At 36.0% G+C, this 15,015-nt stretch overlaps 1 protein-coding gene across 1 annotated transcript in view; it reads left to right on the forward strand.

Moving 5' to 3' along the window:
• The window catches only part of LOC111055953 (CUGBP Elav-like family member 1), a gene marked incomplete in the record, with an annotated part of 852,529 nt that overhangs the window by 155,803 nt on the left and 681,711 nt on the right, over window positions 1–15,015 (forward strand).

The following is a 15,015-nucleotide window of genomic DNA, read 5'->3' on the forward strand; positions in this document are numbered from 1 at the left end:
GAAATACAAACATATAAACATCTAAACATCCAAACATCTAAACATATGAACAGAAATTGCTCGTTTAATAGTATAGGATAGTGATATCAGAGTGTGGAGAAAATTCCTTCTCCTTTCATATTATCCTTAAATGAAAAATTTCAAAAAACCTTGTGTATACATTGACGCGCAGTTAATGAAAGAATATTTCTGCAAAAACTCATAGAATTCTATCAACGCGTTCGGCCGTGAATGCGTTACATACATACAGACGAAAGAAAATCCGTCTTGAACGAGTTGAAACATAAACCTCACTGCGTTCTGTCAATCATGTTCAGGTGGCTAGAGATATCACTGTCCAAAATTCTCCCAAAAATTACGTCTTTTCCCACCATATTATGTGGTTCTTCTCTCTATCTTCTCCTGAGAAGAGCTACTCTCACCAATCCGACGTTGTTCATTTCAATGTCCTCGAGAGAATAGTAATAATAATTAAACATCTTTATTCCACTTTCTTACACAGTTCATCGTTGAAAAGAATACATTTTTTACAGCAATGGCCTTACGGCCGTCTGCCAGGAGTTGGCTTTCAAGTAATACAATTTTTCTTTATTTTATAAATCATACATACATAGATTTCATCTGCAAACCTGAAAAGAAATTACAAAATAATAGATATATAATTAATCAATCATTATGTCCTTCTCATTTCTAAATTCCTATCTTATCTCTATTCCATGTGTTAAATTTTTCAGTGAGTTGCGAGCGATATCTCCATGCGATTGTCACATATTTTATTAACTTCTCCCAGCTCCCACCATTTAACTGCTCTATTAGTTGCTGCTCGTTCAAATCATGTTAACACCAAACCTCACATCTAATTTCTGATGGAATAGAACATCTTCCTAGGAAAGGATATGTGTCCTCCATCAATCTGTCATTACACATTGAACAAAGTGCTTGGTCTCCGTCTCTATCTATTCTATAATTGAGAGGCCACAAAGCTGCTCTTGACTTCAGTATCATGGCTGTTTCTACTCTATTAGACTTCGCATTTATATAGTCCATGCCATCTAAATCCTGTTTTAATTTTGCATAGATGTCATGATACCTTGTCCTTCTCGCTACACTTTTCACGAAATCTCTTTATCATGCAGTCCATGAGTAGTTCTTGTTGTGCTTCCTGATTGACAATACTTGTTCGGCTCACGCCCACTTCGCATTGATATTTGTTGCCTAAATTCTTCCATTCCTTGAACCAACCCATATTTTTCTTATCATGACATCCGCTAAAAAACGAGGCAAACGCGATGTTGGCAACTTCAATACTTTAAGAATGTATTTATAGTGCAATCTAAAACTATGAAAAAACAGAAGATTTCTCCCTGTTTCTCGAGAGAATAGAACAAATGATGTCAGAAGGAGAAGAATATGTACCAGAGAAGGAGAATAGGAGCAGTGAGAGAGGAAGAGGAAGAAAGAGAGAGAAATATTGTCGAATGAGAAATTGACTAGCGAGAGAGAGAGCTAGGAATATTGTCAAATGAAAAATTGACAATCGAGAGTGGATTGCTTGTATGAAGTATATACGACATTTTCCCACAATTTAGAGAAATTATAACTGTATTATTATATCTGAGTGAGTGCTCGGCAGTAGCTGGAGAAAATATATATAGGTTATACTCAATGATACTTCCACGAAATTATTAATTATAGATATGCTGTCTGGGTTATCTGTCAAGCTGTCTTGGGAAGCGATGATTAGTGCACCAAGAGTTGGATGGACAGAAAGAGAAAGAGAGTGAGAGAGAGTAAGTGAGACAATCTTGGAAACTTTTTATCTTTCCACCGTCAGCGGAAGAAAAGTCAAAAGTGTGTGACAACTTTGCAGCCTCAATAATTCACCACTACTTCAACTACTAAGCATTGTCCTTCACCTCCGCTCTGATGAGTTGCCACTTCACTCTCTTTCACTTCTTCTTCTTCTTCTTCTTCTTCTTCTTCTTCTTCGTCTTTTTCTACTACTTCTATCATTCTTCTCAAGAATCCAACTTTCTTCTCCGACTAATCACATCGTTCTCACCTGTCTTCTATCTCACTCACTCTCTCTCACACCCTCTCTCTCTATCTGTCTCTCTCTCAAACACTCTCCTGTCAACTTTCCTCTCCAACTAATCACAGCTACCTCCCACACTCTCAAATTACCTGGAGACTTAATGTAAACTTGTTCAGTATAATCTTAGGTAAGCTATAATAGTTACGCTATCTAGTTTCTCTTTGGTATAGAAATAAATATTTTGTAGTTATTCTATTGAAATATGTGAGTTGTAAATGTGATAACGACTGAATGAATTATGGTAGTTTTATTGCAAATCTTTTGCAATGTTTCCAACATAAGAGTTGGTTTGATTAATGTTTTCCAGTGATATAGTAAAGATGCGTACAGATATACGCGCCGCGAATATGAGCAATTCACTTTTAATCAGCTGACTATATCTGTATTTTCACAGAAACGGTGAGATACAGATATAAAAAGCTTGGCATCAGCTGAATGAAAGTGAATTGCTCATGTTCGCGGCGCGTAAATCTGTACGCACCTCTAGGTAAGCTATTATAGTTACTCTAGTTTCTCTTTGGTATAGGAATAAATATTATGTAGTTATTCTATTCAAATATGTTAGTTGTAAATTTGATAAAGACTGAATGAATTATGGTAGTTTCATTGCAAATCTTTTGCAATGTTTCCAACATAAGAGTTGGTTTGATTAATGTTTTCCAGTGCTATAGTAGAGGTGCATACAGATATACGCGCCACGAACATGAGCAATTCACTTTTAATCAGCTGACTATATCTGTATTTTCACAGAAACGGTGAGATACAGATATAAAAAGCTTGGCATCAGCTGAATAAAAGTGAATTGCTCATGTTCGCGGCGCGTAAATCTGTACGCACCTCTAGGTAAGCTATTATAGTTACGCTATCTAGTTCTCTTTGGTATAGGAATAAATATTTTGTAGTTATTCTATTCAAATATGTGAGTTGTAGATATGATAAAGATTGAATGAATTATCTCAGTTATATTGAAAATCTTTTGCAGTGTTTCCAACAAAGAGTTGGTTTGATTAATGTTTTCAAGTGCTATAGTTAGATTGTCAGATTTCAAACCTTCATTTATAAGATTGAATAGATCTGCTGTTACAAATTAACCTGCTTTCGCTCGTACTGGCGGCGAATTGGCCGCCATTTTAGAATGTTTGTTAAATTTCCTAACCTCATGATCAGAGAATGGTGAAAGTGCCAAGTATTCCTCCCGCACCATCTTCCCTAACCTCTCCAGCCCTTATTCAGTTCAGTTGTTGACTTGCTTGAGTAAAGGAGTGATTTTCAACGTGTGACTATTCTGAAAATAAAAATGGAAAAAATATATTATCAGAATTTTACTGCACAATGAAAGTATTACTTTTCAAATTCACCATTTTTAATCACATTGCAATGCATAATTCATTCTCATTATTCAAATCTATTTGTAGGGTATTTTTTGAGTCATCAGCTATGGCTTGTAAAATAGCAAAATAACTGCCTAGAAATCATGGAAGTGGATCAGATATTAGTATGTGCATAATCGACGTCGACTGAGAGTTGAAGGAGAAAAGAACTGAGAAAAATCTGGTGTGGTACACTCACACAACTTTCCTTGCTCATTGAAATGTGAGCCTCATTCTTAAACAAGAATAATTAAGAGGAATAACATAATGACGATTGGCAGCAACATATTTGAAACTACGATCAGACTACTGTATATGAGTATAATATACTATATAATATATCAATTAAAAATATACTATAAATATATAAATTATATATTATATAATTGTTTTCAGAGTACGTTTCCCTTTGTGTGAATTGTGAAAGTCGATTATTTTTTTAAAAGTCGTCAGAACAGCTGTTCTACAGATGAAATATCTCGTCTATGTGTTCTTTTTATGAACTGCTCTACCTACCTACCTCATGCACGAGAAATAGGTTACAAAGTCCATTTCTCTAGGATGCGGTGGACCCCATTAGTTTCCAAGGAAAAAGACTCATGCCAGTTGATAGAGCTGATAAATAACTATACAGGGTATGAATTTGAAATAAATCAGTCAAGTCATTTTTGAGAAAATCGTGAAAAACATGGTTTTTTACTAATCATCCGCCAGTTTTTTCAAGAATATTACGAAGCTTCTGCAATTTTCTTAGAAATGAGACTCATGTTAGTTGATGAGGCTTATAAGTAGCTATCTATGGTATGAATTTGAAGAAAATCGTTGGAGCCGTTTTCGAGAAAACCGTGAAAAACATGGTTTTTTTGTAATTATCCATTATTTCCGCCATCTTGAATTGAATTTTATTGAATTCCTTAGTGTCGGGTCCTCATGGTATAAGAACCTTGAGTTAAATTTTTCGAGTCAATCGGTTAATTAGGAATGTAGTTATCGTGTTCACATACACACACACTCAGACCAATACCCAAAAATCATGTTTTTGGACTCAGGGGACTTTGAAACGTAAAGAAAACTTGAAATTGGGTACCTTAACTTTTTTTGGAGAGCAATAGTTTCCTCACCTATGATAATAGGGCAAGGGAAGTGGAAAAGAGAAGGTAATAAATAGGAGTGGAAGAAAAATGAGGAGGAGGAGGAGGAGATGAAGAAGAAGGATCAGGAGAAGAAGGAGAAGAACAACAAGAAGAAGAGGGAGAGGGAGACAAAAAAAGAAGAAGAAAAAGAAGGAAGAGAATGAGAAGAAGGGGGAAGGAAGAAGACGAAAAAGGAGAAGAGGGAGAAGAAGAAGGATGAAAATAGAAGAAGAAAACAACACATCTGGAAATGACGTTCAGAGCTGTAAGAAAATAAAGCGGCCGCTTGAGAAGTGAGAAATGAAGAGCATCTTGACTTCCTTACTCTCCTATTTCTTCCCCACCGCTTTCTCACACTCCTCTCTCTCCCACTCCTTTTACACCCCCTCCTCTTTCTTCCTCTCCTCTTCCACTTTTTTTCCTTTGATTCATTCAACTCTTCTCCTCCTCAATCTGCTCTTATATCTTTTCCTCCTCCATTTTTTCTTTCTACTAGTTCTTCCAAGAGGGAAGGGGAATACAAGATAGATAGAATGGAGAGGGGCAGAATATCTGAAAGAATGAAGATGTATAGTGAGGTCCACGTTATAATGGCAGTGTTTGATTAGCAATTGTATTGCTATCCTTGTCCATCATTCAACAAAGTGAATAGCGCTATCTCTTTCAAGCTTTGCTCTGATGCCAGATCTTTTTCAACAATGTAGAAATATAATTAACAAAATATTTAATCTCGATTATGAAAATTCATTATGAAATCACTGGAAAATATAATTAGTTGCTTGACAAAATATAATTGACTATTTAAAACGGGAATGAACAGTTAATATTGCCTCAAAAAACATGTATCAGCTACCGTCTTAAGAAGGCATTGACAAGAGAGAGGATCGGCAATGTTTTTCTCCTATTTTCTCCACTTCCATGATTGACCGAGCGAAGTGAGGTCTAAGATTCAGGTTGACGGTTTGGCATTTCTCTTAATGTTTATATGTTGCACATTTACGGCGAAACGCGGTAATAGATTTTCATGAAATTTGACAAGTATGTTCTTTTTTTAATTGCGCGTCAACGTATATACAAGGTTCTGGAAATTTTGCATTTCAAGAATAATTTAAAAAGAGGAAGGAGCCTCCTTCATACGCCAATATTAGAGTAAGAATCAGACTATAGAATTATTCATCATGAATCAGCTGACAAGTGATTACACAGATGTGTGAAGAAGCCAGTCTATTGCTGTATTTCCATAAGGTATATTGTTTCAATCAGGTACTTGTGGATGAGAATACTGCGTGAGGTCTACTGTTCACAGAACTACTAGTAAATTGGACCTCACTTTTGTGGCTGAGTCAGGTTTGTATAGTGATGATCGACATTATCCCATTTGATTTGCTAGAGAAGTTTCCATGCATTAGAAAAAGAAGAAGAAAAAGAAGAAGGAGGAGAAGGAGAAGAAGAAGAAGAAGAAGAAGGAGGAGAAGAAGAAGAAGAAGAAGAAGAAGAAGAAGAAGAGAAGAAGAAGAAGAAGAAGAAGAAGTAGAAAATTTATATAGCGCCAGTTTCAAAATTATAAAAATGAAATAAGATGTTGTAGATGGAGAGAAAAAACGGAGAAAAGATTGATGTAATATTGTCAGAGATAACAGAGAGTCGTTATAGCAAAGTGAACAGAGAACAGTCAGAAATATTACTTGTGCAACTCCACTCAACGTCAAACCTTAAACCTTAATTCTTGAACCTTAAGCCTTAATTCTTCAACCCAGATTTAGATGCGAGCAAAAAGTACTGGGCGAAATAAAACTTCAATCATTATCATGTCCTGATGCTTCAAGTTCTGAATTATTCTTTCTGAGTTGTATAAACTCTTTGGAAGTACTTTGTTTGAAACTTGTTGCCAAGTATTAATATTATTCATAGCCTGTAATGAGATAACGAGAGACTCTGTCCGGAACGATTTATCAATTCCCTGACTTCAACTTTGTCAAAGCTTCTGCTTGTTCATCATATTTTATACTCACGAAAATAGTTACAACACTGTTATTCGATTTTTTGTTTTATTTTACACACGCACAAGCCTAAGAGCTTATGTGGGCATCACCCGCAGTATTATTATTATTTGCAAGATGAGAAGGTAATGATATCAAGATTTATTCGTTTCACTTCATACAGATTGTCTCACGAAAGGTACAAACAGACAAAGACCATAGATTCTACATGAGATTTGCAACAAAAAATGTTTAGTAACATTTTCTCATATTGAACATAGTATTCGAGCTAAATCGATTTTTCACTTTCCTCGCCCTATTATCATAGGTAAGGAAAGTATTGCTTTCCGAGAAAAGTTAAGGTAACCCAATTTCCAAATTTCTATACGTTTCGAGGTCCCCTGAGTCCAAGAAAGTGGTTTTTGGGTATTGGTCTGTATGAGTGTATGTGCGTCTGTGTACAGGATATCTCATCTCCCAATTAACGGAATGACTTGAAATTTGGAACTTAAGGTCCTTCCACTATACGGATCCAACACGAATAATTTCGATCAAATTCAATTCAAGATAGTGGCAAAAATGTTGTCAAAAACAGGGCTTTTCGCAATTTTCTCAAAAACGGCTCCAACGATTTTGATCAGAAGTACTGTATACCTAAAATAGTCATTGATAAGCTCTATCAACTGTCATAAGTCCCATATCCGTACAAATTCCAGGAGCTCCGCCCCATCTATGCAAAATTTGATTTTGGATTTCCAATTATCAGGCTTCAGATACAATTTAAACAGGAAAAATCAAGTGGAAAGGATTCATCATGAAAATCTCTACAATTAATGTTCAGTAACATTTTCACCTAAAATTGAAAATAAGCTCGAAATTCGAGAAAATGTGATTATTCAATTGCAAACTGTTGGCAACTGTTGATTCTATTAAATAGTTCACTATGAAGAGATAGCAGACCTCATGTGTCTCCAGCGTTATATTCCTGTCACTAGCTGGCCAGTATAGACTTGTATATTCTACTAAGAATAGTAGACTTGAGATGCGCGTGAACACTAGCGTCAGGTGATCAATTTTCATAACGGCAAGGAAAGTTGTGCGAGTGCGCCAGATCTTCGATAATTGAAAAAGAACGACAATAACTGGGAAACTATCAGTCGAAATCACATTCTGGGAATATGATTGTAAAGGGAAAGAAATTTTAAACAAGATTCATTTAAAATCACTTGACTTGTATGGGCCACTTAAGGTTTAAAACGTTTTATAGTTAAAAATGTTTCAAATGAAAGGTACTTCCTGTTTTTGATGAAGATTAATATATTTTGTTCATTTGTTTGTCGTTTTTGAACTATGTGAGAGCGCCCAATGTTGAAAAGTATATTCGTCGAGCTCAATGCAGTTCGAACGCCCTGAGAAGTTCAAAAACGACAAAAAAGGAACAAGTTGAAAGATATTTTTTGGAAATTTCTCCCTTTTCCAACCGTATCCTTAGAATTGAATTTTGACACATGGATAGGATTGAATAGATAACTTGATTTGAATAGAACTGAAAGAGTTGAAGAATGATATATAAACATAGAGAAACAATAGCGTAAATAGATATCCCATGGTATAGGGCGTTTATGTCGCAACTTTTACTGTTATCTCAAGCAGATTACTGTGGATTATTGACGATTTTTACTGTTTTGACCGAGAAACATGCTTATATCAGCTTCATGATTGAATAATTATGATAATGGTCACGTGTTTTGGCCACACGATCGCTATCAAACAATGAACATGGAGTCACATTGCAGAGAAAAAATGAACACAATATAATAAACACAAAGACTGGATATTCTTTTCACTAACCTGTCATTGTCAGTTCGATTTAGCAGGTTGTGAGTAGGAGGAAGAGGAGGAGGAGGAAGAGGGGATAGAGAATGAGGATGAGAAGGGGATGGATGAGAAGGAAGAGGGGTTGGAGAAAGACCTGGTGAAGGGGGAGGAGGAGAAGGATGAGCAGGAGGAAGAGTTTATGGTGTTGAGAGGGATGCAAGAAGGAGAGAAGAAGGAGAAAGAGAAGGAGGAGAAAGAGTTGAAAAAGGATAAAGAGGAGAGGAAGGAGAAGGTGGAGATGAAGGAGAAGGTGGAGATGAAGGAGAAGGTGGAGATGAAGGAGAAGGTGGAGATGAAGGAGAAGGTGGAGATGAAGGAGAAGGTGGAGATGAAGGAGAAGGTGGAGATGAAGGAGAAGGTGGAGATGAAGGAGAAGGTGGAGATGAAGGAGAAGGTGGAGATGAAGGAGAAAGAGAAGGAGGAGAAAGAGGTGGAGAAGGACAAGGGTGAGAAGAAGGAGAAAGAGAAGGAGGAGAAAGAAGAATCACAAGGAGGAGGAGGAGGAGGAGAAGGAGGAGGAAGAGTGGAAAGAGAAGGATGAGAAAGAGTTGAAGAAGTACATGGACGAGGAGAAGGAAGAGGAGGAAAAGGGATAAGGAGGAAATGGAGCAGAAAGAGGAACAGGGGAAGAAGGAGAAGGAGGAGGAGAAGGAGGAGGAGAAGGAGGAGGAGAAGGAGGAGGAAAAGTAGGAAGAGAAGAAAGTGAGAGAGGTGCAGAAGGACAAGGGTGAGAAGGAGGAGAAAGAGGTGGAGAAGGACAAGGGTGAGAAGGAGGAGGAGGTGGAGGAGGAGGAGGAGGGGTGAAAGGAATGAAGAAATGGAGTAGAAAGTGGTACAGGGGGAAAAGGAGGAGGAGAAGGAGGTGGAGAAGTAGGAGGAGTAGGAAGAGAAGAAGGAGAAAGAGTTGAAAAAGGATAAGGAGGAGAGGAAGGAGAAGGAGAAAAATTAATGAGGATAATAAGGGGAATTTGATTAGAAGGAGGTACAGGGTGAGAAGGAGAAGAAAGAAAAGTAAGAAGAGAAGGAGAAAGATTTGAAGAAGGGCAAGGAGGAGGAGAAGATGAAGAAGTGGGAGGAGAAGTAAAAGGACGTAATGGTGGAGAAGGAGGAGGAAGATGAGGGAGAGGAGGGGGAGGAGATGAACGAGAAGGAGAAGAAGAAGGATGAGGAGGATAGGGATGAGAAGAAGGAGAAGAATTTGAAGAGGAAGGTGAAGGTGGATTAAGTAGAGGAGGAGGAGAAGGAATAAAAGGAGTAAACATAGAAGAGAGAGAAGAAAAAGGGGAAGGATGAGAATGATGAGAGAGAACAGAGCATGAAGTTGATTAAGAGATTAATTAGGATGTGAGAGGAGAATAGAACGTGGAAAAGAACAGGAGGAGGGAAGAATTAGCGGAAAGAATAAATGTTAGAGGAAAAGATATATGAGTAGATAGAAGAGGAGGAAGAGTTGAATGAATCAAAGAAAAAAAAGGTGTGGGGTAGAAATGGGTGGATAGGGAGTAGGAGAAGGAAGAGAAGGAGAAGAAGAAAAAGAAGGAGAAAACGAAGAAAAAGGATAAAAAGGTGAGGGAGAAAAGAGTAAACAGAATTTCGAAAGAGAGGAGGGACTTGAATGCACATTGGTAAGCTTCAGTGTATTTTTGTCACAGCCATTGTCCTTTGTGTTTGATTTCTCCTCCACCTCAAATTTTCCAGGGGGCTTTTCACGTTGTTTTTACGTAATCGTGGGAAATGTGAAAGAGGAAAAAGGTGGGCCGGCGTCGATCATTTTTCATTTTGCGTCCGTTACGTTTCATTGTACTGTACTGCTATTTTGTTTTTCATGGTGGCCATTCTAAATTTTTCAGTATCATATCAGTTGAAACCGTATCATTCCAGTTGAAAACGTATCACATCAGTTGATACTGTATCATATGAGTTGATAAAGTATCATATCAAATGATAATGTATTATATGAGTTGATAAAAGTAGCATATCGAATGATAATGTATCAAATGAGTTGATACAGTATCATATCATACCGTGTCACATCAAATAGCGTATCTATAATAGTTATTTTTGTGCAACTAGTGCACAAAGTGACAGTTTGCTGCACCAAAAGAAACGTTTTAGGAATGACTTCTTGAGTGCAGCAGAGGAACTTTGCTCACGTATTTCACATTAAACTTTTCCTACAGTTACCATTGAATATGAGAAGTGGTTGATTAAATGATTATCGGTAAAATGATAGCTGAAATCCATCAAATATTTGTGTGTGTGATATTAATAACAACCTTAATTCATTTAAAAATTAATAATCCAATTGAAGTTGAAAATTCTCAGCCAAAGTTCTCATTTTCATTCATTCAAGAATCAGAAAAAATACAGATAGAACAAAAAATTCGCATTCAAAATACACGCCAACAGCTGATTGGGATGGCTGCAAGATGGCTGAACCGACAAGCGCGCGACCTAGTGGGAAGAATTGTACCTAAGTTCGTTTCATCCAGCTACGTAAACAGGATTCAGAAATTTAGACTTTTGCTCAAATTACCGAGAAAAATGCTCAAAGTAAACTGAAAAATAACATAGACAACAGAGAATATTTATTGTAGAATTGTTATGTTTTTTATTATTCCTATTCATATGAATATCGGACGGTATTCATTTAACCTCAAAATTCGAATTTTATAACTTATATTTGATACTTTTCTCATTTCTTGCAGTTGAAATGATAATTATCAATAGAAAAGAACTATTATTTATTATTAAATGATGAGAATTCGTAAATGATGATCATTTAATTATGATTTAGATGAACATTATTCTTGTTTTGGATTTCTATATTGGGATTTTATCATAAATGTAGGGTAGCAATTGAAATGATTCTTATCTAAATCTAACCACTGTCATTGTTACCAACTGAATTTTCGTTTTCGTGCACTAATCCTTCATATAACCCACCAACTATTTTGTGTTGTCATGTTGCAAATCTGGAGTACGCAAAGTAATACTTTCCGCACTAGAGCAGAAAAGTAATTCTTTGCGTTCTGTAATCAGTGCAGGAATGGTCACTTTTCAAGGTAACTGTAGAAAATAGTATATTTCGCACCTAGAGCAGAAAATGAGATTTTTCCGGCTCGAAATCGGTTTTCAAGTCTGAGGCCGTAGGCCGAGGACTAGACAAGATTGAGAGCTGGAAAAACATTTGAATATTGGAAGCAATATTTGATATGAGTTGGAAGCATCTTTTGAATAATTTTTTATTGATAGCTAGCAGGTAACTTGAACTCCGCAAGGCTTCAATAAGAAACTGGACAAACTAGACCTAATGAGATCTTGAAGAATTTGAAATAGGCCTATGACGATGTTCGGTAAATTGAAATTCTAGATGCATAATTTCAAGTTGATCAGTCCAGTAGTTGAGACGTGATGATGTGTCATTCGTGAATCTCCCATCCCGTACGTGTACGGGAAAGCCAGTTCTTTTCTTTACCATATAGACTAGCGAGAGATCAAAGAATCACGCGAGAAAACAAACATCGTAACATGAAAAAAAGAAAAAAAGAGATACACAAATTGACAAAGGAAACGATAAATCTATGAAGTAGATGTATTTTTTTGGAAAATAATAGAGAATGGGCAAAAGTTGATAGAGCAGTATAGGTTGACGTTTTAAAACTTCATGGCAAGAGATAGCCACTGTTGATATATTATTGCCATGTATTCATTGAATCAACCAACCTGTGTTCAGGATATTTCTGATTCAAAAAATACATAAAATACAAATACGAAGTGAGTGTGGATACCATTCATTGAATACATGCCAGTATCTACCCATATCTTTGACCAATACATATATAATACATATGTACCTAAAAATGTATCGATTGTGAATTCTATGTTGAATACAGGTTAGTATGAACCTATATATATTCAACAACACATATATGAAAAATTTGTACCTATACTGAGGTCCACGTTATAATGGCAGTATTGGATTAGCAATGTTATTGCTATCCTTGTCTATCATTCAACAAAGCGGATAGCGCTATCTCTTTCTCGCTTTGCTCTGTTGCCAGATCGTATTTTAAAAGTTTAGAATTAAAAAATTAATTAACAAAATATGTCATTTTGAACGAGAATGAACAGTTAATATCACATCCTCAAATAGCTACTTATATTCATAAATGTAATAAATATTAGATCCTGTATCAGTTACCGTCTATAGAAGGCATTGACCAGACAGAGGATCGGCAACGTTGTTCTCCTATCTTTCTCCACTCCCATTATAACGTGGACCTCACTATGGTAAATATATCAAGTGTGAATTCTATTTTGTAGATATACAGGTCAACATACTCCCATATCTCCAGGCAACACATATATTATATACAAGTGCCATGTTTTATCATGTATGTATATTTCTTCATTCGACAGGGCAGCTAAGATATCTCCACTGGTCTGGTATATTTCGCAGGATAGATTTCGGCAATATATAAATCACACCCCGGCACACAAATTATTGAGAGGGAACGTGCCTGATAAGATAGGCTGGCTCAGTTACCTGCGAACAGTCATTCTTGGCTCAAATATATCACTCTTCTTGTCATTTTTTACCTTTTGCTACATACATATTTCCCTCTTTACCCCCTCTTTTCTCGGTTCACCGTTTGATTTTGTACTTTTCATCATTTTCCATAACGTTGTGTCTCCTGTTTTCTTTTTCTCCCTCTTTTATTGAATTCATAATTTTTTTTGTCTTTTACTTCTCTGTTCTCTTTCTTCCATTTTCTGAAGTTTCAATTTTCTCCTCGAAATTGATTAAAGTGTTTATTGTAGTGGATTTCCCTATGTTCGACCTGCCGCTTCTCTTCGCATTTTTGTTCTTTTTCCAACGCTGTATCTTTCTGTTGTTCTCCTCCCTCTTTTAGTGGAATTCATCATTTTATTGTCATCTACTTCTTAATCCTTCATCCAAACTTGAATTCGCATACAAAAGTGACAGTGAACAATGAAAATTCAATTCTCATACTATTTGTCAATGGCATAATATGTTTAATAAAATATCACTCTTTTTCCCTTTTGCTCCATACATATTTCCCTCCTTCTTTCCTCCCTCTTTTATTGGGATTCATCATTTTATTGTCATCTACTTCTTAATCCTCCATTCAAACTACCATCTTGAATTCGCACACAAAAGTGACAGTGAACAATGAAAATTTAATTCTCATACTATTTGTCAATGGCATAATATGTTTAATAAAACATCACTCTTTTTCCCTTTCGCTCCATACATATTTCCCTCCTTCTTTCCCTTTCTTCTCGTTTCTCCCTACGTTCGGCCTACTTTTTGACTTTGTACTTGCTTGTCAGTCTTATTTATATTAGTCAAGGATTGGATTAAAGGTTATTTTTCACATGAAAGGATACTCTGCTTTTGCATTACCATATCTACACTATAGCTCTGAATAGGTAGGCTAATTATTCATCTTCTAAAGTCTTCTTATTCCATGCACTTTGAGCAGCTGGATAGCTTTCACGCTCACAACATGTTGATGAAGTCTTCCCTCATGGTTTTCTGCAAATCTTTGGATAACAAAGTGAGAAATATAACCTACTGTTACACCTTCATCGCTTAATATTGTACAATATCCATACATTTTATATAAATATAAATAGTTTTTCTCTATTCGACAGGGCAGCTAAGATATCTCTGCTGGTCTGGTATATTTCACAGGATAGATAAATGCATTATTTTAATAAAATCTGATTCAATTAGTCTTATATTTCTCAAATAAATTGATATTCAAATGATATCAATGATTAATTATCAAAATGAATAACTCAAATTTGAATTCTAATATCATCACATCATTGTTAAAATGGTGATTATTGACAAAATGGCGTCTGTGGGATGACGAAACAGCTCCAGCCAATGAGAGTGCGTCGTGGGCGTGGCTTGCAGTAACCAACTGAGTGTACTGGCACGTGATTGGTCGACAGTGTGTGCCTTGGAAATTTGAAAACTTGGAAATTGAGAACTGAACTCAATTATTGTTCCAATATCCATATTGAAGATGCATTACAAGCCTATAACTATCCTTAGTGAATCAAGATTCGATATGCAGAGTTCTAAGTTAATTAGTCGAGAATAAACTATGCAAAATTTAAAGTCAATCAGTTGAATAGTTCAGACATCATTCATGAGTTTCCTATCCCCTTCTAGTATAAGCCGACTCTTTCCTTTATTATATTATGGATCATATTATGGATGTGGCCCTATAAAATTGTTGAGAGAGGAAAGAGAAGCCAGAGAGAAAGAGAGAGAGAGAGAGTCAGTGTAAGATTGATTGATTGAGTACTTTATTTATGTAGATTACAATATATACTGGCTTATACACTTATATACAATAGCTTACAATACAGCAAAATTATAGATTGATTTACAAAATATTAATTAAGAAAATAATTATTGAGCTGTATATAATATGAAAAAAAACAATTTGTGATAACTATGGAATGTTGAAATAGATAATTGACCGAGCGAAGTGAGGTCTAAGATCCAAGTCGACGGT

This window comes from Nilaparvata lugens, chromosome 5, assembly GCF_014356525.2.
Source record: "Nilaparvata lugens isolate BPH chromosome 5, ASM1435652v1, whole genome shotgun sequence".
Taxonomy (NCBI): Eukaryota; Metazoa; Arthropoda; class Insecta; order Hemiptera; family Delphacidae; genus Nilaparvata; species Nilaparvata lugens.